The sequence below is a fragment of the Mus caroli genome, chromosome 5 (assembly GCF_900094665.2).
Source record: "Mus caroli chromosome 5, CAROLI_EIJ_v1.1, whole genome shotgun sequence".
Taxonomy (NCBI): Eukaryota; Metazoa; Chordata; class Mammalia; order Rodentia; family Muridae; genus Mus; species Mus caroli.
In genome coordinates this window covers 31930591-31954167 of record NC_034574.1, presented here as the reverse complement: position 1 = coordinate 31954167, position 23577 = coordinate 31930591, and the positions used below count along the sequence as shown (strand labels likewise).

At 49.3% G+C, this 23577-nt stretch overlaps 1 protein-coding gene across 5 annotated transcripts in view; it reads right to left on the bottom strand.

The window, feature by feature from the left end:
- Jakmip1 (janus kinase and microtubule interacting protein 1) overlaps positions 1 to 19996 on the bottom strand; it is a 122037-nt gene extending 102041 nt beyond the window's left edge. For 3 of the 5 annotated variants that reach the window (XR_003836754.1, XR_003836755.1, XM_021162250.2), the window contains exon 1: positions 19768 to 19996. The gene's annotated coding sequence lies outside the window, so the exon portion shown is untranslated. Of the gene's footprint in view, positions 1 to 2351; positions 2522 to 12164; positions 12205 to 19767 lie in introns of those variants that run through there. The other 2 variants (XM_029477928.1, XM_029477929.1) reach the window with 2 other exon arrangements.
- Positions 19997 to 23577: the final 3581 nt, after the last annotated feature.

The window sequence follows — 23577 nt, the reverse complement described above, 5'->3', positions numbered from 1 at the left end:
CTCCCCTCCACTCCACTCCCTTCCCTTCCTCTCCTCTCCTCTCCTCTTTACTCCTCAACCCCTCTCCCATGCCCTAAATAAACTCTATTCTATAACTATACCATCGGTATAGCTGGTACCTCAGGGGAAAGGGATGCCTCAGCATGGGCCGGCAGAAGCACCCCCTTTCCCCACACCATTCTGCAACACACCTCCACCAAATATATCCCTGGCCTCTCTCTTTTTATAAAACACAACACTCACCACATAGATGGACATCAAGTCAATGGGAATGTAGCTAACTCCTAAATACACTCGGAAGCAGAATCTGAACACATGCCCTTCCACCATCTCACCCTCACCCCTGAACTGTTTTTACCAACATCTCACTCATACTTAGCTAGTTATGGCTGCCCCAGGAAACCAACATGGACCCGGAGGCCCTGAAACCCTCGGGCTTCCATGGATGCAGAATGAAGGAAAAAGAGTCAAGAACTCGTTCCAGACTTAGGGTCAAGTCCCATCTCCAGCCCTTACTGTCCTAAGATCTTTATAGAGGGTGTTGCCTCAGAGTCCTGGCACTGTTGGATGGGTAAAGGTATTCGCCCTAAGTAAAGCCACCTTCGCAGGACAGAGTGACGCAAAGTACACTCATCCCCATACCAGCGACCCCTGTGGCCTCCAGAGCCACTACCTACATCAGGGCCAGGTCCTCTTGGCCACCAGAGTGCCCGGCTCCACCTGCCTTGGGGCCCTGCTCGCTGCACCTCGCCGTCCATCTGCCTCCTACACCCTGCAGAGCCACTCAACCTTGGGGACAATTTTAAATAGAAAAAGAAGTCAATGAATTCTAACAGCCCTAACATATTAATTCTACTTCCGGTATATACAGCCTGACTTCCGGTCTGGCTTTTGAAGTCAGGAGGAAGTCTCACTCTCAAGCCTGCCTCCCGGGCCACGCCCCTTTCCCTGATCTCCGTTCGTTCCCCCACACCCTTCCAAAAAAGAAAAAAAAAATTCCTGGGGGCTAATCATTTGACACATGCCCACACTTAGTGTCTCTGTCTCTTTTTAGTTGGAAGACACCTTATAAAAGCAGCGTTTCCTATCACAATTACAAATGGCAGCTCACAGCTGTCTCCACCACCTCTAGGACTGGGCTGGGGCCACTGAAACCGTGCACTGGTTATCAGTTCTCTCTCCAGGACAGAGACTCGACCCCCAAAAGCACACAAAACACCAAAAGCCAGGAAGCCTCGGAGGTGCGAAGTTTAAGAAGGGTAAGTTCTCCTCAGCCCAGAAAGTTCTCAGGAAACCATAGAACCAGCCGCGGGGAGTTCTAAACTGTGCTTCACAAACCTTTTGTCATGAAATGGAATCTTATCTGCTCTTCCCTGGGCACACCCTGGTCTCCCAGCCTCTTTCCTCGGGTAGGCCTGCCTGAAAGCTTTGCAGTGTAGAGAGAGAAGCAAGGCTCTTTCACTCTGGGGGGTTGATGGTGGGGGACTCATAGCTCTCACCTTTCAGTGACTGTTACATCCCAGGATCTTGCCTCCTCTGGGCATGGAGGTTGAAAGGCTGAGGAGGAAGCTATAGCACCTGCCGCAGGGAGCACTCTGTAAATACCACAGCACAGCAGCAGGTGGGGACAAGGAAACAGGAAGACTGAACCCCAGCAAGAGACCAGGCCCATCCTCTGTGGTCTGCTTCTTCTACCTGCTACTGTACAGAGCAGCAGAAACACACACACACACACACACACCAAGAAAACTGGACTCTCACTTCCCAGCCACATCACCTGCAAAAGGAGACCTGTCCATTGTGGCAGAAGGCTTGTGAGGATGGAGCTCAAGATGGTTCCAAGTCAGGCTCAAGATATCACGGCTGCTTCCAGACTCAGGAGCAGTGTTAAAACTAGCTGGCGGCAGGCAGTGTAAGCCAGCCAGCACCCCTCATCACAGCCCATCCACCAGGCCCCCTGGTTGAACAAGCAACAGTATCATTGGACCGCTAAAGAAACGATAAAGAAACGTGAGGCACTTGCTGCAGATGGCAGGAAGGAAACCCCAGGCACTCCCCAGCTGCAGAAAGACCTGCCTGGTTTGTTCCCTGCTCTTCAGAGCAGCACAGCACAGGCATGCTCATGGAAGACGCCAAGAACACACTCAGAGATGAGCAACCAGGCTCTTTCCTGCACACCCAGCTACAGCCTCCAAGAACAAAGCACGCTGACAAAACCAAACACCACCAAGGCATTCCCATAAAACAGAAATCCCAGAATATTTGATACTGCGCTCCCAGTATAATCAGACTTTTCGATTTTCCACCACAAACACAATTTCTGACTTTAAAAAAAACACACACACACATACCTGCTCCTCTGAGTATGTTAAGACATTCAGAACCACACTCTGAAGTCTGATCCAATTGTCACTGGAGTTGTTTACAGGCACTCAGGAGAGTGCAGGGTGCTTCCCTCCCAACACTCTGTATGGGAACTCCTCTTTGTCCTTGAGCTTCTTGTGTGTGATCTTACCAGGGGCTGGAAAGGAGAGACGGAGGTAGAAATGGGTGATCCATATTCTGCAAGAATAACTAAGTGCCAGAATCTGTATCCTCCTCTCTTTAGACGGAATCCAGCACAAACGAAGAAATATGTGCCAACTGATAACAGCCACCGCTTCTACGGCTCCTGCGGAGTGCCAGAAACTGTGGCAATGCCTTTAGACAATCGCTGCTCTGAAGCCTGTGAATAGCTCTGTCCACACCAAGATGGTCCTTCCCGATGGCTTATTGATAAGGCCTAGAGTTCAGTTCTCAAGGACCCACATAAAAGGAGTAGGTATGAGGGTCCTCCTGCAATCCCAGCACAGGAGAGCCAGAGACAGGTGGTGCTCCAGAGCAAACTGGCTACTCAGACTGGTTGACATGGCAAGCTCCAGGTTCAGTAAGAGACCTTTTGTCAATACGTAAGGTGGAGAGTGATCAAGGAAGGCAAATGATGTCATCCTGGGAGGTTTGTGGGGGGAGGGGGCTCCACGGTACACAGACATATATACACATGCACACACATGTGAACACAACTGCGAACACACATTCATGATATATATATAAAGAAATAACCACCTGCTGGTACCCCAGCAGGAAGGGTGAATTCCTTAGACAATGTGTTCAGCAAGTGGTTACAGCCACAGGGAATGGCTCTATTGTCTTTTGTCCTAACCTGTTTAGGAGTGTGACTTATAGGGGCCATTTATTATGCTAGGCCTGGAGGCTAGAACCACAAAGTTGCTGTCAGGTCCATCAGAGAAAAGGTCAAGCTAGCTCCATTCATGAGAAAGAGAGCCCAAAGAGCCCCAGCCATCCTGCGAGTGTGAGGGTGGGTGGCTGCCCCCTCTTAGATGGTATAACATCTTAGGGGGGGGGGTAACAGACACATTATTTTAGTGCTCTGAACTTCTTGGAGAAAGATCCATTATTTCCCTTATTTTGTAGGGCAGAATTCGGCCTCGAATGGACTGTAAGAATTTGCTAATCTCCCCACCAGAATGCAAAGCCTACCTCTGGGCAGACTGCCTGCAGCACCCAAGAATCCCTTATTGATGAGACAGGACCCTTAAAAGGTCTCCCCAGAGGCTTAGGCCTCCTGTTTTTTCTGCATCAACTCTGCTAAAGTGAGCCAAGAGGCCAAGAGTACACACACCCCAGAGAGCTGGTGGGTGAGGGCCACCCCTGAGAATGGGTAGGAACGGTTGGTGAGGGCCAAGAAAAGAATACCTTCTTTCTGTGGTTTCCACATCCTTTCTGAGCTCAGTGTGGCTTGACATACATAGGGCGCTCTCTGCAGAGTGCACTGGCTGTGTGCACAGATTGTCTAAAAGCCATGCCAGGGACCCAGAGGGAGGGGACCCAGAGTGCACAGGTGTCATGATTTCTCTCCGGAAGCTCCAGGAAGTGTGGTTGAGGGGAGATGAGATGGGGAGGGAGGGACTTGGAGTTCAGAGAGTGGGGTGCTCAGCCATTGTTGAGGAGGGGTGACTCACCAGCTTTGTAGTAGCTCATCAGGGAGTGAAGGAGATGTCCTGAGGTCATCTACACACACACACACACACACACACACACACACACACACACACAGTCCCAACCCTACAGTGGGCATCCTGACACCACCCCTGCCCCAACACAAATACAGTCAAGGAGTTCCCAGTTAAGTTGGGAAGATACCATAACAAGGCCAGGTAAGGCTTAGCCACAGGAGTCATGGGGACCCCTCTGATGGAGGGACACTTGAAGTGGGCCTGTCTCTGTAAATGAGAATTTACAGAGAGGCACAGGAGCCTAAGGGAGATGAGAGGCACCCAGGCAGACAGAGCAGCAGGGACCCCAAGTCTCATTCACATATACACTGACTCAGCAGCACCCCTGCCTGCTCCATCCTGGGATTCATGCTGACCACTAGAATCTCAGACATGAATTGAATGTATATTGAACTGCTCTGGGAAGAGATGTGGAAGAGAAGAGCTACATGGGGGGGGGGGACCAATCTAGGACAAAGAGAGGAACAGCAGATGAGAGACTATCTGAGGAGAGGGGCCTGGGCATGGTCGGAGGTACCAGGAAAGGTGTGGCTGGGGAAAGGCACAGCAGTAGACAGGACAAAGGTGGGGCCTGGTGAGGTTAGAGATGGCAGCTGGGACACCCAAGGTTCATATGCTACGCCCCTAACAGGGTCATATGATATGATGAGGTGGGGCCTTCATATGACAAAAGGCAGGACAGGACAAAAGAGAGAGCTTGCTTCTGCCTGTTACCAGCATAGCAGGGCACAGGAGAACATTGCAACCTGCAAACAAAAAGGACCTCATCAGACCAGAATAGCCCAGAACCTTGACCTCAGACTATGCAGCCTGTGACACAGTGAGAAGCAATCTCTGCGGCAAGTTCCAGCCTCTAGAGTTTGTTAGAGTGACCCAGTTGTCCACCAACTCAAGTAGGGGGTATGTGTCCCTTCAAGAGGCCACACAGGTAGTGACAGGAGTCTGTGTTTCTCATCTATTGTGGGGGCCTTTTCATCAGGCATGAGTTTCATGAATATGTTATCCTGTCTCAGTTCATTTATTCAATTTCCCAAATGTTTCCTACAAATCGAGAGTTACTCCAATGGAGAAGTGGAGAAAGATCTCAAACATTCCAGGAGACACAGGACCCTGCTGTGTTTCAGATACTTAGAGGCGCATAGCTCCCAGCCTCATCCATCAGTCAACGGTGGTCCTGGAAGCTCCCAACCTTGATGCTTGAAGGTTTGGGACAGAAGAGCTAACAACAACCTGACTCATTCATGACATCCCAGCGATACAAATGCCAGGCAGAGGAGAGGGGCCAATGTCTAAAACGGAGCAAGATATTCAGCACTCAGGTACAGAGCCCATTTTTCAAACCCAGATGTGTGAAGTCTCAAGTATGTCTTGAAGATGCTGGAGGCTGGGAGAGTGAGCCTGACAGGCCCAGTCTGGTTTTGTTTCCTTCTAGGTTGCCCAGTGAGTGCTTATCAACATCCTGTCTTGGGTACAGCCATCCCATCCTCTCTTGGGAAGAGATCTGAGCCTGCAGAGCTCATGGATGTTGCCATTTGCAGGAACATTGGGTATATTGTCGCTACACAGGATATTTCCATGGCAACAGCCAAGCCTGCTGTCAATCAGCGCTCTGTGCCACAGGCTGCTCTGACAAGCATGGCCTCCCAGACTTCTTTTCCAAATGTTAAATTCACCAAGGTAAAATAGTCTTCAAGAGAAAACCAGTGTTGGCAGAGACAAAGAGCTGAACTTGACACCTCTCCCGTTTTGTTTATTAGAACAAGATGGTTTAGCTGTGGGGTTTTTTTTAATGGTGTGGAGGATGGAGAGATGGTTCAGTGGGTAACAACAGCCCTTGCCGCACAAGCATGAGGACCTGAGTTCAAATCTCCAAAGCCCTCATAAAAGATATAGGTGTGGTCTCCTGCACCTGTAACCCCAGTACTATGATGGAGACTGAGACAGGAGGATTACTGAAACTTTCTGGAGTAGCTCTAGGTTCAGTGACAGACCTTGTCTCAAAGGAATAAGGTAGAGAGCCATAGAGCAAGACAGCCAATGTCCTCCGCTGGCTCTACTCTGGCACAGACGTGGGCACGGCACGCACGCGTACACCCACCATACATAAACGCACACATTTTAAATAATAATTGATTTAAAAATCATTTTTAAACACTTTAATCTGAAGATGAGGAAGCAGACCAGAGATGGGTACAGGTGTCACACACTGCTCAGGGACCACCGTCCCTACTTAATGGGTGGAAACCAGCCAGATGCCCTGCCCTGCCCTTGGCAAAAGGACCCTCAAACATCACCAAGAGACTGCAGAGAAGCCAAACCCAGGTCCTCTGAGACCTCCTCCCAAGACCCTGGCCCACAGTTTTTCACCCCTCACTCAGCCTCCCCTCCTCTCCCAGATGTGTGGCCACACCCATCTTCCCATGCAAGGAGAGCACAGCGCAAGAGCCAGGACTTCTTCCTTCTGCAAGAAGGTACCAGAAGCCAAGTATACTGTCCCCAAAGCACCAGTTTGAAGATAGTGCCTATGTGCACAGGAAGGCCTCTGCACCCTGCACACAGTCAAGGTCCTCAGGCCACCCTCAGAATCAGCAGGAGAGGAACCTGTCAAATACTTTAGCAAAAAGTATTTTTTGCTAAAACAAACATCAAATAAACAAACACCCTGCTCTCTAGTTCTCATTGGAGGGCCGATCAAAAGCCACAAAAGGACTAAAGAGGCAGGCTGCTCAAAGGCAGGGCACCAGAGGATATGAGGTCATGGAATGCTTCCTGGAGCTACTGCTGCCACTGCTAACTAACCTTTATCTTCCCACTACACAAGCTCTTTAGAGGGGTTCCTTCCAGCTGATGATGCATACCCTTACCCAGGCTAGGATCAATGTTCCTACTAATGCTTCACTGACGGTATGTCTAGACTACAAATAAACACTGCATTACCTCGGTGCAGGACGACGCTACTTTCCAATCCTTTTGTGTAGTAAGATGGCTCAGCAACAGTAGCAGGTTCAGGACCCGCCCTCAGAGCAGTCACATCAGAGATGAAGAGGCAGGCATACAGAGCCAAGCATCCACTAGGGTGGAGCCCAAGAAGAAGCCACGGAAGGGAAGGTGAAGCAGGCTTGGGAGAATTCTGAGTCCTAAGGAAGGCTGGACAGTGGTAGGAGTGGAGTTAACAGTGTTGGGGGCAAAAAAGAATGTCTTCAGGTTGGTCGTAGACACGATCAGCAGGCAGGGAGGGAAGGTAAACGGTGACAGTCACAAAGGGACAGGGGACAAGCTGGGAAACTTGCCATAGAAGACCAGAACAACCCAGCCAGGGAATAAGGGGGTAGAAGGATTGTGAGAAGGCGAAAGGAAAAGCGTGGCCTTGGATGTCTCTCAGGAAGAAATCTGCGCCCTCTACTGACCTCTGCTAGTGCCCGTTACCGCGGGTGGTTTTACAGTGTTGCTCGAGTGCCCCCCGTCTTTGACAGTTTCTGTCCATTCCTTCTGTCTATTAACAGGAATACTGCTCTCTGCCCTCATCAGAGACTTGTTTTCACAACTGCAGTTAGTGAAGGGCTCACGGCCAGTTAGAGTGCTTAGCCCTAAAGGGACATCTACAGTACGCCTGCCTCTACTTCAGGTAACATGGCAAAAAAAGGTTCTGGAGAAGAGGAGACCTACGCCAGTGTCTTCTAGGTATGATGGGAACCAATGTGCTCACGAACTCACAGCAGCTGAGATTACCTGCACAAGATCCAGCCATCAACATTCAGCATGGGTAGGCGGGGCTCTTGAGGCCCCGCCCCCAGCTGAAGAGCTATCGGTAGCCAATAGCTGCTGAGGAAGGGAAGAGTCTTTTTTTTTTTCTTCTTCTTCAGGGATGTGGCCCCTGGTAGGTTGCCAAGCTCCAGCGGATGGCCCCACACCGGTGTACATGCACACAGGCAGCACTAACTGGACTCCGTTAGTGACAAGAAAAAAGAAGAGAGCCTAAAGTGGGGAGGGCTGTTGGGTAGTTGGGGGGTGGAGGGAGGTCCAGGAGGATAAAAAGGGAAAAGGGAATGCATATGACTACAATACATAATATACATATGTGAAATTCACAAAGAATTAAAAAAATGCTCAAAAATTAGAAAATCTAAAAAGGAATGGGATATTGAGTGGAGGGTGTACCTCAGTAGAGCACTGAATCGTGTGTTTGAGAGCCTGGGTCGCATCCCTAGCACCACAAAGGGTGCAGGAAAATGAAGTGTGTGAGTGACAATCATTATTGAATACTTCCCTTCACTTTGGGGGTTATGCTCATGAATTTTGATGCTACGTTGTTAAGTGAGAGCATGCTGACAAATTGTTAACTTGTCCTGTGAAAACAATCCTTTTGTATACTTTCAAAATGTTGTTCCTCGTCTCTAGTGATTATTTTATTTTAAAGTCTACTTTGTTTGATATCCGCAGAGCTACTCTAGTTTTCTCTGGGTTTCTATTCCCATCCTTCAGCGTCTGTTTATTCCTCTGGATCTAAAATATGTCTCACGGGGCAGTGCTGTGGTCCAAAGTCTTATGTTCCCAGATCTGAGTCAGACATGCGCCTGCTAAGACCTAACAAATGTGACGGCCTGTGGTGGGGCAGGGAGGTGATAGGTGAAGTTCTGCCTCCACAGGTGGGGTTAGACCCAAGGCATGGCAGCCCTCCCTGACATAGGGGGGCTCACCAGGAAACCTGCTAGCTACAAGGAAGCAGGCCCTCAGTAGACACTGAATATGTACGCACCCTGAGACTACCACCCTCCAGTATGTGTGAAAGAAATTTACTTTATTTACAAGCTCCAAGCCTAAGGTATTTTGTTACAGTAGACCAGGTGGATTAAGATAGCATAGAGTTGGAGCACAGGTTCTATCCTTTCTGAATATGTCCATCTTTTGATTGGGTTGTCTCACACATTTCTGGTTAATGGTGTCATTGGAATGATTGGACTGTCCTCTGCCATTTTGCCTTTTTTCCCCTTTATTATTGTTCAATAATTTTTATATATGCATATAATTTTTATCAAGCTCATCCTCACCCACTCCTCTACAGCTCCTCCCCTACCCCACCAACCATGTTTCCCTCTCAAACTGACAAGCTCTGTCTTTATGAAACCCACTGAGTTCACTCAGTGCTGTCTATACATGCTTGGGTGTAAGCATGGGCAGACCCGTGTCCCTCATCCTGAGGACACTGGCCTGACTTTCCCTCACCCACTGCGTTCATCTTTCCGTTCCTCTGTTCCCTTTATTGCTTTATTGCTTTAAATGAAGCAGGGACTGCACTCAGCAGATAACTCGGGAGCCAAGAGTTATTTATGTTTAATGTAGATAGACAATTTTAAGCTTCTTCAACGGCTTGTTTTTCAGATCCATCATGTTTTTCCCTCTCTGGTGCCGGTAAATGAGAAGGAGCAAATGGACTCCTCATCGAACGGCCACAGGACACCAGCTGCAGTCCAGAATGCCTGCTGCCAGCCTCCACAGCTGGCGCATCTAAGGTCTTCAAGTGGATCTCCCCATCAGAAGGCAGGACAAGGTCCTCAGGTTAGGTTCATGATAGATCAAGGCAGCCCAGAGCTTCACACCAAGGTATGGTGGTGGTGGCTGAAATTTTCAAACATACCTTGCTCTTGAGGCCATTGGTATGGGTGCCAAGGAAGCTCTAGGGCACTGAAATGCTTTATGAACTGAACAGGTCAGACAGCACTGAAAGCTCTCGGTCTGCCTCAGTGCCCGAGTGACACCACTAGTCAACCTCCTAGCTTACCTGCAAAGCCCTTCACACCATTCACCAGCAAAAACTGAAAGATAGCTGGAACCCAGCGGCCTGGGGCTTGTGAGGTCTAGGGAGGGGGCACATGATGCTGTGGGGGAAGAATCTCAGGAGGAAAGCCTGGTAATGAAGATGAGCTCCAAATGAAGGCATGGCATTGGCTGGTCAGGAATGGGCAAACAGAGAAACTGGTCAGGAACAGTGGCTAGACAGTGCAGCCGACAAAGCAAGTCCGTTCCCTGTCCCGAGGATGCTCCAGGGACAGCCCATTGCCTCCATTCATATAATGTGTCTGTAACAACTAGGAAATATTCTCTCATTATCATAGTTTGAATATGATTGGCTCAGGGAGTGACACTATTTGGAGGTGTGGCCTTGTTGGAGTAGGTGTGTCACTGTGGGCATGGATTTAAGACCCTTGTCCTAGCTTCCTGAAAGTGAGCATTCTGCTAGCAGCCTTCAGATGAAGATGTAGAACTCTCAGCTCCTCCTGTATCATGCCTGCCTTGGTGATAACGGACTGAACTTCTGAACCTCTAAGCCAGCCCCAATTAAATGTTGTCCTTAAAAGAGTTGCCTTGGTCATGGTGTCTGATCACAGCAGTAAAACCCTAACCAAGACACTCATGGAAAGAGAGGACTTAAAAGACTCAGGAAGTTGGAAGCTGTAGAGAAGGCTTAGTAACTTAGAGTACTTGTTGTCCTTGCAGGGAATCTAAGTTCATTTCCCCAAATCTACACATCTTGTGGCTTATAGTCAATCATAACTCCAGTTCCAGGGGATCTGATGCCCTCTTCTGACCTCCCTGAGCACCAGACATGCATAACACATGTACACCTGCAGGAAAAACACTCATACATACAAAATAAAAATATTTTTAATTCCCAAGGAAGTAAATAAAACTTACAAGTCTCAGGAAGCACCTGAAACTCACAGGACTCACCACACACACACACACACACACACACACACACACACACACACAGACACACACACACAACCCTCAATCACATAGCCAAAGTCATTTCAATTTATGTGTGAGCCTAACCCACTTCCACCTTAATACCTGTCCAGCACTCTCCAGACATATCAGAGTGACTACCTAGGCTACAGGTTAGTGATAAGCAACTGTGAACCCTCCCACTCCCACCCCAGGGCACAAAGCTATGAGCATCAGTATTCCCTGCCTCCAGCCTTCAAAAAGCCATTTGGGCTGGTGTCAATACTAGGTTTGTATTTTTATTCAAACTGTGTGCCCTGTGGGTCTCTCCCCTCCCCAACAAAGGCAGCTCCAGGTCCTCTAAGACCTGGGGGCCCAAGATACAAGAAACCCTGCTGAGGACAATGGTTCCCAGTCACTGTTCGTTATCAGGCTGAGCTTCTGGTTCACAGACCAGGAAACCAAAGAGCCCCAATCCTCCCAGGCCCAAGGTCACACAGGCAACAGAAGACAGAGTTGGGGTGGGGAAACTGGTGGGTGTAAATACCTTGTACTACCAACACTTAGCCTCAGGGAGCTTCAGCCTACAGCAGCAGGGCCCAACAGAGATACTGTCACTTCAGTTGTGCAGTGCTAGAGCAAGCCCAGGACTGGGGGGGGGGGAGCTAGTTAGCCCCGAGCCTACCCCATCAGTCTGTCACTTTAAATATTCTAGTGATTACATCATAAAATTGAAACAGCAACTAGTAATAATAACAGTACCCAACACCTCCCCAGCAGGACCCTCTCCCCACATGCCCATGGCTCCACTCAACCCTGGGCTTATTCACATTAGTAAGTCTGACCCCTTGCCTGCTGGAGTCATGTCTCAGTGCTCAGGAACCATACTGCTGTAACAGCAGCTCAGCTCCAGAAATCTCCTGGTCAGATGACACAGGTACCTGAGTTTCCAAGCCTAAGGATGCTCACTCAGTCTAAGCACCTCCAGCCGGTGTATCACAAACCTTATACTGGGCTAGCCTTTCATGCCTTAGCAATGGCAGACCGGGGAAAAACAAGGACACCCTCCAGATCTTACAGAGGACGCAGAACCCAGAAAAAAAAATGAAGCCTTGTGCTCAGAGCAAGCAAGGCAGCATGGGGAAAACAAAGTCACCCCACCTCCACGCAGCAGTGATTTGGTGCACGTGAACACCACCTGTATGGCTGAAGAGTCACAAAAACTTGGGAAATGAGTCTCTGCATGCATGATGCTCTTCAGGGTGGGGAGTGGACATGAAAGAGGGAAACAAAGTCATATCAGCTCACGATGACTCTCAGAAGGAAACTGAAGCAAGGGTGAGGGGAAAGTGGAGTTCTGACCTGCGACAGCACTTTAAGATGGGAAGGAAGCCAAACAGTCATCCGGGGCCAGGGCAGAAGACAGCCTTCCAGAGAGCAAACAACAAACAGAAATGCTCGTCACAGCAAGAGTCCAGCATGTTCCAGAAACTGGCAGAGAGGCTGCTAGGGTTCCCTGCACTGTGCCAGCAGGCCTCCCTTGGCCACTCCCCCACTCCTCAAGTCCTCTCTCCAGCTTTGGGGTATTCCCATGCTCTTGCTGGGGAGATTAGGAGCCACTAAACCGGCCTCCTGGTTGGATGCTCCCAGCACAGTGCTGGGCATGGAGGACCCAGAACCATTTCAGTGGTTAGTTAGCTTCATGGTCTGTAAATTTACCTCAGTTTTTTTTTAAGAAGTCATGTAGAACAGGGAAGGAGGTGGACTGCATCAATGGAAGTTGCAGATTGTGACATCATTAAACAGTGTCCCATGCTGGAGTGCACAGGTACAGTGCCAGCCCCCAAAACACTATTAAAAGGGACACGGAAGGAGCCCTCTCATCTGTCGCTACCCACCTGACTTTTATGCCTCAGCTCTGAGGGGAAACAGGACACCCCTCCCATGGCACATCCCACTCTGTCCATCCCCGAGGTAAGTACCAAAAATTCTGGACTCAAAACACTGCGAGGGAGAGGCTACAGGCCAGAAGGCTGAGCCAGCACGTCCCTGTGACCTGGAATACACAAGCACATTACCACCACAAAGCCCAGTCCCCACTGATGCACACAGAACCTCTTTCATTCCTCAAAGTGGTCCTTCAGCCAAGCCAGGGCCACAGGGAGAGAAAGCAGGCAGCCAGTGCCCAGTCCCAGGTTGCCATGGTTAGGCTGAAGTCATCAGGGCACTGAAGTGTACCAGGCCCTGGATAGGGGGAAGAGGCCACACTCAGGTCACACCGAACAACACATAACAGACCAATACCTGCCTGAATGTGCTGTCCCAGGAGACAACTTCTATCTGCTGCACAGTGCCAAACAAGACCTTCCCCCATCCTTTTGTCCAGGGGATTTGCAAGCACAAAACTCCAGTGTTCTACTTTGCTTTCTGTTGCTGGGATAAAGCACTGACCAAAAGCAACCAGGAGCTGGAGAAGACAGGGTTTATTTCATCTTACAGCTTACTGTCCATCATCCAGGAAAGCCAGGACAGGAACTCAAAACAGGAACAGAATGGCCATGGAGGAATGCTGCTTACTAGCTTGCTCCCCATGTCTTGCTCAGTCTGCCTTCCTATACATGCTGAGGTCCACCTACACAGGGGTGGCAGCACTCCCAATGGACGGGTCTTCTCCCATCACATCTCACACCTCACATCAAGACAATACTCCTTAGACCCGCCCACAGGCCAATCTGATGGAGGCAATTCCTCAATGTATGCTCTCTCTTCCGAGGAGCATCCAGGTCTGTATCAAGCTGGCAAAGTATGAGAAATGGCTCACCAGATAAAAGTACTTTGTGGCCAGGCCTAATGGCCTGAGTTCCCATCCCCAGGCGCCACACAGTGGAAGGAGAGAACCAACGCTCACATGTTGTCCTCTCACCTCCACACAGCTGTAGCAGGCACTCTCCCCTCAACAAATAAATAATGTCATTTAAAAAAAATAGTATGGCATTCTACCCTGAGTGCATTTGAGACACAAATATATCACTTCAATCCATACTCTTTCATTCCTTGGCCCTAAGATCTCATGTTACTATCACAATATAAAAGACAGTCCAATTTTAAAAGTTCTACTCCTTAAAAAAGAATATTGTCAATGATTTTAAAGTCCATGATTTCTTTAAAAATCCAACATCAGGGCTTCTGAGATGGCTCAGCAGTTAAGAGCACTGGAGCTCTTGCAGAAGACCAAGGTTCGGTTCCCAGCACTTACCTAATGCCTCACAACCATCCATAACATATCCATACATATGTGCATACAGTCAAAACACTCAAACACATAAAATAAACCCAAAATTTTTATAAATAAAAATCCAGGGTCTAGAGAGATGGCTTGGTGGTTAAGAGAACTGGCTGAGGATCTGGGTTTGTAACCCAGCACCCACATGGTGGCTCACAACCATCTGTAACTCTAGTTCCAACTTACCTTGCAACTAGTTCTTTCCTGTTCTCTGAAGGACACACACACACACAGAGTGCACTTACATGCATGCAAGCAAAACACTCACACACATAAAATATAAAGAATAAAACCAAAACTCTATTAACTGTGAATGCCTGTGAAACCCAAAACAAGTTCCATATTTCCTTATTCCGAGAGGGAAAGACCAGACCACAGTTCCAAGCAAAACAACAACAACAAAAACCCAATACTCAACAGTGGGAAAAGTTCTATGTCCATCTTGGACTCACTTTTGATTTTCTGGGCTCTAAATGATTGGTTGTAGCCACCCCTTCAGTTCTGCCATCCACAGAACCCGTAGCTTGCCTTGTCAGCTCTAACCAGCTGCACTTCACACCCGCTACTGTCCTTGCAGGATGTCCCAGGATCTCTAATATCCCAACATCCCAATATCCCAGGATCCCAACATGTCGAATATCCTGGGGTGCCCACAGCCATACCTTCACCAATGGCCTCTCTTGGCCTCCAAGCTTCTCTCCATGAAACCGTCCATCTTAATGGTTTTCACTGCTACTGAAGCTGTATACATTCACTGGTGGCCTGGCCTGGCCTCTCCAGTGCTCTCCATGGCCCCTTCATGCTTTCAAATCCAGAACTACCTAAGGGACTCTTATGCGTCACCAACTTCTGTGGCCAGCTTGAGCTGCAGCCTTGGCCCCTTCTGGACCTCAGCTTCTGTGTGCTGACCCAGAGGAAACACCTCCCAGAAGATTTCAGTGATACTGGTCTTATTAATCACTGTTGATTCTTCAGCCTCAGTTGACCGGAAACTACAGAGTCTCCACTCAAAATCTATCATAAAATGGCCCCAACAGTGTCTTTGATGGACTCTCAAACTTCCCCTCTGAAGCCTCACAAGGCAGGCCTCCACTGTCTGCACAGCTCTCAGCACCCACAAGCTCCCACAGAACAGACCATTAAGCTCTGAGCACAAATGGCTTTTCTAGCCCAAAGCTTCAAATGTTTCCCCCATTGCCCCAAACAACATGGTCAGGTCAATTATAGCAACACCCCTTGGTACCAATTTCTGGTCTAGTTTGCATTCTGTCGCTGTGACACAATATTGACCCATAACAACTTCAAGGTGGGTAAGGTGGGAGCTGTTACAGGTTACTGTCAGTCACTGCAGGAAGTCAGGGCAGGAATTCAAGACAAGGACTTGAAGGCAGGAACTGAAGCTGAGGTCATAGAGGAGTGCTGCTTACTGGTTTGTTCCCCACGGCTTATTCAGCCTGCTTTCTTATACAACCTACTATCAACTTCCCAGGAGTGGCACAGTTCACAGTGGGCTGGGCTCTTCCACATCAATTAGCCATCAAGACTATGGATGTTCCACAGACATGCCCAGAGACCAATCTGATAGACGAAATCCTTCAATTCAGACTCCCCTTCTAAAGCATGTCTAGGTCTATGTCAGGTTGACAAAATCCATATCACGAGGACCATTGACTCTCACCAAATAAGGAAAGTAAAATGCAGAGGATCCTGAAGGGCACAGACGTTTGTTTGCACAGTTAACTGGTAAAAAGCAACACTGGCACGAACCTGAAGCTGGTATTTGCACTGGGCAGTGAGTGTCCGTAAAGAACTCATGCTGCAGTTTAGGATAATAGAAAGTTCTGGAAATGGATGACAGCCATGGCGACAGAGTAGTGCAACTGTGCTTAATGCAACAAACTGTGCACTTAACAAGGATTGCTGGAATAGCCATTGTTAAATAGTAAGTATACAGTTAATGTAAAATATTTTAAGAATTAATCAGCAAATTTTGACATTAGATATAAGATGTATCGTACCCTATGCCCCACAAATGTGGTAAAATTAAATGAGTGGTAATTAAAGTATAGAGTTCCAAGGAAAAAAATATGAAGAAATAAAGAACACTGACTTCCTGCCTTCAAACTCGCTGGCTGTGCTGAGCCCCTCAGTGCCCATTTCTTAAGAGATCTCCCTCTGGGTCTCAACAAGTTCAGAATCAGAGATAGCATGGTCCACAGGGCAGCGACCACCTCCACCCACCATGCCAGCTCTCCCAGGTCCAAGCCAAAGCAGCCACAGACCATCCTGCACAAAAGAGCAGGGCAGGGATGTGTGCCAGTTACTATTTACACGGGTACTGGATGCCAACCCTGGTGTGAACCCTAACACTTGGTAAGAGCTTTGCTACACTATTCTAAACCCATAACATCTGCCAGTCCACTCTGAAAGCTCCTGAGAAGCACCCTTCTTGGGAAATTTAGAAACGGTGTGCCCAAGCCAGAGGCAAGAGCAGAGTGCCATCCATCACTCCCGTCCTCTGGGTTGCCTCAGAATGCTGACCTCTTGTCTGCTTCTAGCCAGGGTTTGTCCCTAAAAGATTACTTATATTTTATGTGTACAAATATCTTGCCTGTGTGTATACTTATGCACCATTTATATGCCCAGTGCCTGCAGAAGCCAAGAAAGGGCATAGAACTTCCTGGACCTGGAGTTGCAGACGGTTGTGAGCTGCATATGGGTGCTAGGAACTCAACCCAGGTCCTCTTCAGGAGTAGCAAATGCGTTTAACTGCTGAAATATCTCTTCAGACCCCCAGCCAGGGTTTTGACCCAGCATCCAATTACATCTCCAGAGTCCTCCCTGTCCTCATGTCCACTTCCTATGAGACGCCTGCCTTCTCCACTCTCAGTTCAGGCTCCCAGAGCTACCCCTACCCTGCCCCTGTACGGATGCTGCCTGCGTCCTCTCTGCCTTCAGCTACCTGTGGAACCACATGAGCAAAGATAGCACTTCTCTGACACTTTGGAGTTGGAGGATTGCTGGACATCCCAGGATCCTTTTCTGAGCCTCTAACTATAGCAGCCCCAGTGGCTAGGAGGTGATTACGGTGCTGTGTTTCCATAGAAAGCAGAGGGACAGTACCTACGCTTTATTCTAGCCCTGCAGGAAGATGGTGATCCACTGCCAGGGTTTCACACGTGGGGCAGCATTTGAGGTAGAGGAAAGCTCACTGATCTGCTCCTCCCACTGGAGCAGACTGCTCATCCTCATCACGTGATCTGTACCTGCACGGCATGGGGCTAAAATAAGAGCCCTCAAGGCAGAAGTGGGAGGTAGAGCAGTGCAAGCTATTCTCTTTATATAACCCTCTCTCCCACTGAGCTCAGAGACTGAGTGCCTTGCCTAGAGACACAGAGCCACCGGGACCTGAGCTCACCTCACCCGGGACTGCTTCTTAGGATCATCAGCGTAGCCCGAGGGCAAACTCGAGTTTCCAGCAAGGGCGCTAGCTCTGCCACAGAGCTGAAGGACACAGCTCAAGCCAGACTTATCATCATGATCGTTTAGTAAGAGGACCACACCTCTGATTTCCAGACAACCCAGCAAAAGAGGGACACTGCCACCCACCCCACCCGACCCCCATTTATACAGGAAATGAAGACTGAGCGAGAGGTTAGTGCTCTTGCCCAGATCTCTCATAGCAATAAGAATCAGGGCACAGATTCTAGTGGGGCCATTCTATCATCCTGGAAGAGGAGACCCACTCAAGCAAATGGGGACCACAGTAATACTCAGTCCTCACAGGAGGACCCTTAGTCAGAAATCCCAGGTAGAAAACGCCTTCCGAATTCCAAGAGGCAGGTAGGTTTTGAGACATCTCAGTTCCCAGAATCCCTAGTGGGCTAGGTCTGCCTGAGGGGAAACCCACATAAATCCTGTTGTTGCACACAAGTGTGATGCTCTGGGAGGTACACATAGGGAGTCACAGTTTGGCAAATCAAGAGAAAGCCAGGAGAATGTAATTCCAGTGCAGGGTTACATTATCCCATGAACAGGAATTTCTCAGACAGACAAGAAGGAAACAATATTTTAAAGGAACGGCAGGGAAAACCCAATTTGTGTGCAGACAAGACCATGAAGCACAAAAGTTGCCGAGACAGGACAGCAGGAAAGGGATCAGGTGGGCCAGGGACACCAACAGTGAGGAACTTGCTGCACAACGGAGACAGTGGGACTCTGAAGATGGCTTATAAAACAGGGAATGACAGTATTGACATCTACAAGACCACAAACCTTTTGAGAATTTCATGTTGTGAAATGGCCCAGGTGATGAGAACTATCTCCAACTCCCGTGCAGGCCTCAGCAATCCTACCTGAAGCAAGGTCTCAATGAGCACTTTGAGACAATCCTCAGCTTCACAAATGAATCCACAAAATGAGCTTTCACACCACACCTCACTTCAAACCTGTCCCTTCCACTTGGCCTGCCCACCTGATGGGACAATCATCAGCCAGACCTCTGATCTGGAGAAACAGCCGGCTCCTCCCCTAGCCTTGCCCACACATCAGAGACTCCCAAGTTACACGAGGTGGCATCAGGTGTGCCCTCTCCTCCTCGGCTTTGGGAGGTACAGCCATTCACCGTGAAGGTCGGGGGTGGGGGGGGGGAAGTGCCCTGCCACACTAGGAAGCACGGATTGGCAAGGAACTCGGCTTTACTTTGGTCTACAAGGAGCCAGCCAGATGAAGGGCGTGCCCAAAATGGGAACAGCACAGCAAAGGTCAGGGGGCCAGAGTCTGCACTAATGACAGGTGCTGAAAGGGTCAGCTACCATTATCTTTGAGCTTAAAGCTCTGAGGAAAGTCTAGGGTAGAGCCTTGGTGCGGGAAGGGAAGTGAAAGGCTCCAGCCTGGCCAGTGGCCTAAAATGGCCTATCCTTGGAATCCCACAGCCGGGAGGGTGGAATGATGGACTGAAAGTCTAGGAATATGCAGCACAGAGCAGCTCCCTAAATGGAGACCAAAAGGTCGCCAGCCTGATCTCCAGGAGCACGACATGGAACCGGGCAGCACCATGGAGCTGATCCCAGCGCCTGCCCGAAAGGCGGTGCGCCCAGGGCGCGCCGCCGGGCACAGGGTGGATACCAGCCTTTCTTCGCAGCGCTCCAGCCTTCTCCCCGGCGCACACGTGGGCGGAGCGGCGCGAGGGTGTGCGTAGCCCGGCAGCCGCAGCGTGTGCAGTGCGTGGGGTGGGATATCACTAGGGCGGCCTCCCACTCCGGGTCACCCCTACATACTCTGGGCTCCACCTAGGCAGAAACCCTCAGGACTGTAACGGGCCGGCCAACCACGCCCCCCTACACCACTTGCTGGGGCTCGGGTGGGTCCCCTCCCACTCCTCACTCCGGGATGTAAGGACGAGACGAGTGGAAAGCGATGTGGCGTGAGCGACACAGGGGAGCAACGGGCCAGTGTTGGGGAGCGCCGCCACCACAGGAAAGATGGGGGGGGTTAATAGCTGGGGAGAGTGGGGGAGGGGAGATGGGCGGGGCTGGGAGGTAGGATGAACGGTTGTGAGGGGCGCGGAGGCTGGGGGTGGGGATCGGACAGGCAGCAAGGGTAGCGGTGTCCTCGTTGCAGGGTCCACCTACTGGGTGCGGTGTCCCAGATCCCCTTCCTCCGTGGCACACCTGTACCCACCTGCTTGACACTCCGACCCGAGCCGAGCAGCAGCGGGGAGCCGCATTCTCCGGCCGCCCCCTCCCCGCGCGCACCTACGCTGCTGTCGCCGTCGCCGCTGCCTTAAAAGGGACGAGATAGAACAGAAAATGAATGCATGCAAAAAAATGAAAATAAAGAAAACCTGGACCGTAGCCGAGGAGGCCCGGCCCGTGGGGAACCCGTGTGCGATGCGGGAACGGCGGGGACCGGCGCCGCACGCTAGCGGCTGCAGATCGGTGGGCGCCGGGCGCCGGCTCGCGGTGTGGCCCCGCCCCCTCCCGCATCGTCCCTCCGATTGGTGTTTTCTCCCGCCAGTCATTGGGGAGGGTGTGGTGTCCTCGCGGCCCCGGGCGAAAGCCCTTAGCGGTGGTCAGCTCCCGGCGCAGGCGAGCGTGCGCACTGGGCGGGGAAGGCCTGGGTGCTGCTAGTCTAGACCCCCCGGCCATCACAGGCAGGAGCAACGGGAGTTGGGGGGGGGAACCTTTTTAGGCCTAGGAAGCTCTCTCTGCCCACAGAGGCCGCCCACCGCGGGATGGTGACCATCCTGGGAAAGATGCAGCGATGGAGGGGGTGTCTACCCCCACATTGTGCAGATAAGAAATCTGAAGATCAGAGGTTAAAGCGAAATGTTCAAGGTCACAAATGGTAAGGGCTTCCCCTTACCCGGGATTCCAACGATTCTGACGTCTCCATCATTGAGTAAAACCGCACCTACTTCATGACAATGTGATGGCAACCGGAGTCTTGCAGGAAGATAGGGTTTAGCTAGGCAGAGATCCATTGGTTCAGTATAGGTCTACAGATATGTATTGAGGACCTACTGTGTTGTCCCTAAGATCTAAGGACAACATAATGGACAAACCAGCAAAAATGGAGAAGAGCATCCATGCCCAGGGAATAGTTTAATGACAATGGGGCATATTTGACAGTCTAAAAAGGACTGTCTCAAGGCAGAGAGAAGACTGGAAAGGTAAGAGAGAAGGAATGGGCAGATGCCAGCACCATGAAGTCTTATGGGCTACGAGAAAGCCTTTGGAGATTACCCGGAGACTTGTCTCACCTTGGGAAAAACTACTATCAGATTCACACTTTTTAAATATACTAGTCAGGATAAACTCTGCTGAACTGCGGTAACAAAGGAGCCAGAATCTCACTGGCTTGTTTCCTGCCTGCACTCTTCATCCTGCTTAAATCAGCAGGGGATCTACTGATGGACTGCTGTCACAGGCCAGGCTTATGAGACTGGGTCAGAAGGAGCACAATTTGCAGAACAGTGTAAAGGAAAGGTGGCCTGATACAGGAGTTTGTCAAACCAACCCTTCCACTTTAAAAGCACCACATGCTTTTGCACTTCATTGGCCAATGTAAGAAACATGGTTCTGCCTGACTTTAGAGAGGACAGATCTTCCCAGAACTGAAGAGGGAAGACCCAGAATGTGAGGGACTCTAAGGATGTCATTAACAGCAACGGACCAGTTGTAAAGAGAGCATGGTCCGAAATGGGGACCTGGTAGCAACAGGAACGACAGGAAGGGTGATGTCATAGGAACACAGCCAGGAAAGAAGAGCAGGAATGAGGTGTTTCGGGAATGATCTGTCTGCCCCACCCCCACCCCCTACCCTCTCTCTCTCTCTACTTTACAATATGACCTTCTTTAGAAATAAGACCTTGACAAGTCTCATTAATTAGGATGAGGTTATCCTGGAGTAGCCTGGCCCCTCATCCAGTCTGACTCCTGTTCCTATGAAAATGGGTGCAGGGAAGTGCCCAGAAAGGACATAGTTGGTGAACTTGAAGGCATTGCAGAAACACCAAACATCAACTTGGGGAAGGAGCAGAGGGGAGGCTTCTGAGAACTGCAGAGGGGCTTGAATGGCTTGAGGTAGCCATTCTAGCTTAGAACAAAAATAGTAAGTTTCTGTTACTAGGGCCACTGAGTTTGCCCTGATTCGATACATATGTATCAGTTGCAGATTGCATTTGGCCACAAGTTATCTGAAGCTCTGCTCTACAGTATGCTTTTCCTCACTTAAGAAACCCAAGGCAAGCCAGCCCTCCCTTTCTCCTGTCCTCCCCTCCTCAACATGGGATTTCCTTCCTCATGTTATCTTCAAGGTGGCAAGGTAACACCCATCTTCCTGTATCCTGTCTTCATTCCAGACAGGAGAGAGAGATTCAAAATGCACAGGACACATCCCACAGCTCCTTGCAACAGCCTTTCTGGAGGATCCTATTTAATATGTTTGGCCAGAACATCATTGCACAACCCCTCTGACTCCAGAGGAGGATTTCTTTTTTATTTAAGGAAACGAGGTTTTTTTTTTTTTTCAGATGCATGATGAAAAACAGTGCCACAGGGTTCTGATAATGGGTAAGAGAAGAAGAATGAATTATGAACTGATGTCTGTGTGGTGTGTGAGTTTCATGATGCCCAGAGCTTCTGAAATCAGGAGCCCTCCTTAAGAAGAATAAGAATTACAAAGTTCTGTGCAAAAGACAATTTTTTTTAATGGAGCCATAGAGATGGTTCAGTGAGTAAAACACCTGTCACTGGGTCTGATGACCTGAGACCCACATGATGAAAGGAGAAAGCCAACTCCTACAGTGGTTCTGACACAGACAGACAGACAGACAGACACACACACACACACACACACAGAGACTACACATATAAACACAGACACATACATTATAGATTCATAGACACATGTAGAGACATACACATGTATGTCTCTACATGCTACATGTATTCTATTTTTATTTAGAATAACAAAATACAACAAATTTTGTTTCATGCAGCTAGAAGCCATACACATAACAAGACACAAGACTCAGAAAAACGGTATTAATTGAATTAATTACTTAGCTGACAGCCAGCCACTATTATAGAAGTATCTTTTGGTTGGTTTCCCTACCTCCTCCTCCTCCTCCTCCTCCTCCTCCTCCTCCTCCTCCCCTTCCTTCTCATCCTTCTTCTTCATCTGTTTTGAGTGACTTCATGGGATAATGATTTGGTAACATTTTTCTATGCAGAAATCATAGAAATAGATCATTTAGAGTTCTATAATAAGAGTAGAGAAATTTTTTGTTGGTTTTTGTTGTTGTTTGTTGTTTTGTTTTGTTTTTGTTTTCTTGAGGCAGAGTTTGTCTTTGTGTATAGCCTTGGTCATCCTGGAACTCACTTTATAGACAGGGCTGTCTTCGAACTCAGAAAGATCTACCTGCCTCTGCTTAGATCAAGTTGTGTGCCACAGCCACCACCACCAGGCTCCGGTAGAGGAAACTCTGATGTAGATAGAAAGGTTCTCCCGACTCAGACTCATTACCAGTGACACGCACATTTTCAAGATTGTTTGAAAGCTAGGGAAGACTTGAGGACTGAATGCTTCCAGTAAAGTTATTTGTTGTATCTTGTTATTCTAAATAAAAATATAACTCTGTGTGTGTGTGTGTGTGTGTACTACCATGAGAGTTGGTTCTTTCCTTTTCCAGTATGTGTTCTGGGGATTGAACTCAGATCATCAGACCAAATGTCGTGCTTTTATTTTACACATTGAACCCCCAATTATTCAAAATAAATATTCGTCTTGCATCTAGATTAGAATTCATGTCAGTCCCCCTGCCCCAGCCTCCAGAGTGATTGGCTAGTGAGCATGTGACGGCCTGAGTGGCTTTTAACTCTCATGAGGAGAAGCATCTATTTAATAGATGCAAGGAGAATGTGAGCAGCCCAGCACTTCCCATCCCTGCCACCTAGGAAGAAAGAACCCAAGTGCCCAAGCTCTCCC